Genomic DNA, 5,775 nt, shown 5'->3' with positions numbered 1-5,775 from the left:
AAAAAGTACACGATGTGCATTATGTGCTAAGAAACCTATACTACGAAGTGATCTATCTATATCAATCATTTCATCCCATTGCTAACTACGAAATATTTAATTTGAGGTCAAATCGGAATGATGACGCGGTACTGGGACTGCCCTTTACCTGATCCCTTGATTTCTATACACCCAAGACAGCACACAAACCTCCTGTTTCCAGCCCAATCAACATCCACACAACTGGAAACAATCGCAGTTAAGAAAGAAAAATATTACCGTGAAGTTGTTGAGGAAATCAAGGTGCATGAAAGTGCATGAGGTCATTGCAGATACCTAAAACATGGCAGAATATGATGTTACCATAAGTGACGGTATGGTAAGTATTGTAAAGAAATTGTATGATGATATCCATACAGCTCTTTCCTTTTCCGCCTTCTATGTATATTTTGTCTCATTATGCAATGCAGAGCAATAGCTTTGTTATGGCTATCAGTCCCCTGCACGATGGAAAGGATCAGAAGAAAAGTATTCCATATTCAAGTAGGGTATAGTTACAATTACGTTTATGACATTCACTATAAATAACATTCAGTGAGCTAGTTTACTATATCAGCATATCATCAGTGTCATATGTCTTTTAAGAACATTTCATTGTTACAAATAGAAAAAAACAACAACATAATATTAGATACGTAAATACATCAATGACAGGTTTAAATGAAGAGAAGTTATTACTATCATCATCGCCTGCACACACTTTCTTCAGTCTCATTTTTATTGTAGTATAAGATAGCCTTGAAAAATTGGTGATCCTTCGCATTATACCAAGACACAACATTCGGCAATATCGTTTTCAAGTATTTGAATGATTATTAAGTACGATTTTGATGTATACACTCAGAAGTACAATACTTGAAAGGAAGTAATACTATGGAAGACTAAAGATTATGCAGCAAGACAAAGTCCTAAGACATTCAGCCCGCTCGTACTTAAGGAAATTAGAGAGTTTGTGATCAGCAAGATTACACCACCGAGAAAGGCAGGAGATTTCGATAGATCTAAAGATAACTAATAGTGAGAGATGACATTCTTTTGGACTTGCAAGACTATGTGTGCATACAAATCATATGACTCACAAAGAGCCTACTAGACATTGCATTCGTCTGAAAATGTTGCAAATAGTGTTTTAGACGATTTTGATCTTATAGTATCATCAGGCTGCGACCCAGACTCGGACCTGTATATTTTATCCCTACACATTTGTTGTTGGTAGACAGACCATCGCACACGTTTGCAAGGTATCCATAACTTATGTATTATGCAAATCTAAGAACTATGACGGGTTTGCAGTTCTACAGAAGTATATCCTCTAGCGCTAGCAACTACCTGCGCTTAGCATACTGATGACTAGGTTCATACGGAAGTATTCATAAACTTAAGCTTATAGCGATGAATGACAGATCTGACATGAATTAAGTCGCTATAACTCTCTAAATAGACAAGGATAGAGTTGTTGAGTGATAAACCGCAGATTACCAAGTTGTTAATTTGCCTTTGCGAAAACTTTGAAAAACATTGCACTGCAGGCACTAACAAAGGGCTAGTCATGCTAATACAGACTACACTAGATAGATGCCTGAATTGTATCAGCTCAACGAGTTTGCACAGATAGATGGAACACTTTATTATGTTGCAAGCGACACTCTTCACAGTAGGTAAATCTGTAAGAAGCATTGTTCTAAACTCAATGTCTATCTTATATCCTTATCCATTAGCTATAACTTTATTAGATCATCATTAAGATTGTCCGTTGAATAATCATCATCATTAAGAGAAAGAGAGAGAGAGAGAGTAAATAAGTGAGTGAGTGAGTGAATGAATGAATGAGTGAGTGAGTGTATGAGTGAGTGAATGAATGAATAAGTGAATGAATGAATGAGTGAATGAATGAGTGAATAAGTGAGTGAATGAGTGAGTGAGTAAGCATTTATTCTAAACCTTCTCCCAAACGACATTCTCTTTCGAACGTTTATAACCACACCATTAGGTAAAAAAAAAAAAAAAAAATTAGCTTTGCGATTTTTATATAATTTGAGACTTTTCGGTAAATCTTGAAAATAATGCTGACGGATGTGAAGATTTTAAGCTTAATGCCAGGCAGTTGGACATATTCAACGTGTTTGTTTGCTTTGTCATTTTCAGCAAAGGTTTCCAAGCTTTTTTGCAAGCTCCATGTTGCGTTTGTCATGTTTAATGCGATGGATGTCTCTAAATTAATGATGGTGATAATAATGATGATGATAGTAATAATAATGATGATGATAGTGCTGATTACTATAATGATAGTAATGATAATGATTATGATGATTAAGATGATGATATTAATAGTGAAAATAATGATCCTGATCACAATAATTGAAATAATAATTGTAATAATAAAAAGAGGAACACGATCACCTGATCTTACAACATGTAAATCATACCAGAATTTTTTTTTTTTAAAGGTAGGTCATTGAAAATGTGTGATTGCATTATCTTCGCAAACGTGTGAGCATACACTTTACCCTAATCAAAGAAAAAATATTATCACCCTCTAATGAAAGATATACCGATAAGAAGTGTGATAAAAGTTTCAAAGGAAAAACATGTCTTTTATCAGAAATCAATATTCAGTTAGAAAACAAATTTGCCCTTCTGTTGAAAGCATATCATGATAAAATTAAGGAGTGTTTAACTTTCTGACAATCTTTATTTCATCTACTTTATTGATATCACCTGCAACAGCGCGATACAAAACACTATCCTACATTTTTCAACCCTCGCTTTTCTCCCCCGCTGCAATATGCAAGCCGACCAAGCACAGAAAAAAGAAGAAGAAAATTCCACGAACTAATAGCCATTAAGATTAATATCCCCTAAGTGCACGCGGGCTACACTTTCATCCGGGTCTTTTATGACGTCGGCGTTCGTGTTGCAGAAGGCGGATGCATGTGATCGTTCGTGTGAAGATGACCCGCTCAAGTCAGGTCAGGTGACGAGCTGTAAACCTCTTTACGGTCGGCAGTAGGTGATAAGCAGGCTGCATTTTTTTTTTCTTCTTTTTTTGTGATAGAGCTATTTGGTCTCCTTAATTAAGTAGATGTACATGTATTGCACTGATTCCCTGGCTTGTTTGTGGTAGACTGTGGGTCTTTAGAGTTTAAAATCGAGAGTATTTTTTTCCATTAGTATAATCGTTTCATTGTTTATAATTATTTTGTTGCATGGCTGTCCATGCATTAACCTACTGAACAGTCATAATGGAATATTAGTTCTCATGAGGTGGACACATTAATATTTAGATATAATAAGGTCCCCTCTGGTCCATTACGTAAGGTAATTAGTTACACATAATCTCCTAATTCAGAGCTTTCTACTTCCGTTAAGATTACACTGTCTCGTGCAGTGATTCTTGTAGTTTAATTCGGAGCATCCCTTTCCATAGAGGCTTGAGTGTCGGCCTCCCTTAAGTTAGATTTTTAGACTCGTTATAGAAGTGCGAGGAAGTTATAAGCATAGATCTAAAATCTAGAGTAAAGGTAATTAAAAACAGAAAAGTCACACTACTGTATACAGATACATAATACAGTTAGGAGTATTAATTAGTATTAATTGTATATAAAATCGGTTATATATTTTTGTAAAATAAGAATCAATGTGAAAACTATTTGGCCATTACGCTGTGACGCTAAAACTCAAGTGTCGATTCTTCGCTTCGCCTGAGATTCTGTGAGATTCTGGCCACGATCATTTTATTCCTCAAGGTTATGCTAATAGCTTTGATTGGTGATAATTAGCCTCATTTTGTCTTATCCTAATTTTTATCAATGGACGTTCAAGGTCATATTCTCTACACAATGAACGAGATCATTTGTGAATGATTTTTTTTTTGTTTTTTGTTTTTTAACTGCAGCATATATGAAAACGATAATAAAGATAAGAATGGTTTTAGCCAATGGGAATAAATGTGTTGTAAATGTAAATGAATACATTATAAAACAGGTAAAATATTGAAAAAGTAAATAGATAGTTACTAAAAGTAAATCGAATATTAATAAAATAAAATGAATATCAATAAGAGTAAAGAAAATACTACAAAATCAAGCAAGTTATAAATAAATGTATATAAATGATCAATAAAAAAATAAATTATATACAACAATAACTAACTATATCAAGCCTTGTAATCTTCCTACAAATTTTGCTTCATCGTCGTGAGAATAATCTTCTAGTATCTTCTCGTCCTGTTCTTCACTTATACACTTTTCACCTCTCTATTCATCTCTTCCTTCAGACAAATTCAAATATAGTTATTTTCTTCAAGCAAAATGAAAGTCTTTCCTTCGGGTAAATTCTACATTGTTTTCTCCAGTTTCATTTCTTCTTCAGGATTATCCGCATTTTTTTCTTTTTTTTTTTCAGGCGAAATCCACGTTTGTTTGCTCTTTTTTCTTAAGGAAATTTCATCTCTTTTCCCACAAGCGAGTACTAAATCCTCCTCTTTGGGCGAAATACACGAGTCGTCTACCACTGTATTCTCGTTACAGACGTCACATATTACGGTCTCCTTGACAGGGCTTTCCGGACATTTCCATTCTTGCATTAGGACCGTATCTGCAATATCTCGCCGCTGCTAAAAGCCAGGCCGACGTCAGTAAGCGAGGTGATGGCCAGAGCAAACCACAACTTTATCTCCCTGGATCAGTAAACGTTGCTTTCAAATTTGGGACGTCCGAATCTCGCTCTTTTGGCCCTAAAAGCCTCGTCTGAGTATTATTAATGATGCTCCTCTCTTTTGTCCGAATTACTTCCTGTTATTGACAGGCGCCTTATCTAAACCTGTCCTCCTTTTAACATCATTATCAATTTAGGTCTTCCTCGATTTTAATGTTGTTGTTTTTTGTTATCATCAGCTGCTTCTAATGCTTCGAACCTTATGTCTATTGCTTCGAGTCATATCTCCTTGTTTGTCTCGCTGACGTCATGATCAAATTGCCACTGCATTCCGTTCCATAATTGGGTGATCATGTCCACTTGTCACACACAGATAATAATTTGAATGTGCAAATGAATGTTTATTTGTTCATTGCATGTGTCCCGCATGCGCTGTGTCACTCTCGTTCGGTGTTTCGACTAATTAATGATACGTTTTGATCAACATCTCGGTGGCTATCGCGCTTGACCTCTGATAACTTTTTCGATCGTCTCTATTCTTACTTCCTTCTCTTATCGTTGTCTCACCATTCCTCCGAGTTTCGCTTGCATTTCTTAAGAAGCATATGGATTCGGATATTGCAGAACGTTATGGGAACGAAGCGAAATGAAACCCATCCTTCGCGGAGTGACTGAACGAAGCTCAAAGAGACGAACGTTTGCGTTGCGCCATGTGACCCCGAGGAAGGCGGCGCCAGCACCTGACCAGTAGCCGTAGGAGCACCGCCACGACCGCACCTGCAGCGCCTCGTCGTCCGCGACCAATCACCGCCTCCGCCACGACCCCGCCACGACCCCCTTGACCCCTGCACCACCACTGGCACCACGACCAGGTCATCGCCGACACTATATCGTTTCAAATATTTGCTTCATCTGAGTCTTCCCATTATGCTGGTAAGGATAGTTGATATTCATGGATCTTCTTATTTTTTCCCGGAAATTAAGCTTTGTCGTAGAAAGTTGAATGGCGTTCTTTGCATTCTTGAGTCCTGCAGTCGTGTGTGTTGTAGTTTTTTTGTATGGTCGTAGAGGGAACTGCAG

The 5,775-nt window shown here is 36.8% G+C and overlaps 1 protein-coding gene across 2 annotated transcripts in view; it reads left to right on the top strand.

The window, feature by feature from the left end:
* The first annotated feature begins 5,431 nt into the window (after positions 1-5,431).
* The window catches only part of LOC122248134 (uncharacterized), a 22,779-nt gene continuing 22,435 nt past the window's right edge, over positions 5,432-5,775 (top strand). The window contains exon 1 of one of the 2 annotated variants that reach the window (XM_086547570.1): positions 5,432-5,628. The gene's annotated coding sequence lies outside the window, so the exon portion shown is untranslated. The remainder of the gene's footprint in view (positions 5,629-5,775) is intronic. The other variant, XM_086547566.1, reaches the window with a different exon arrangement.

Source organism: Penaeus japonicus, unplaced genomic scaffold, assembly GCF_977035675.1.
Source record: "Penaeus japonicus unplaced genomic scaffold, GWHDUDI00000001_assembly GWHDUDI00000019, whole genome shotgun sequence".
NCBI lineage: Eukaryota > Metazoa > Arthropoda > Malacostraca > Decapoda > Penaeidae > Penaeus > Penaeus japonicus.
This window is presented reverse-complemented; position numbering and strand designations above follow the sequence as displayed.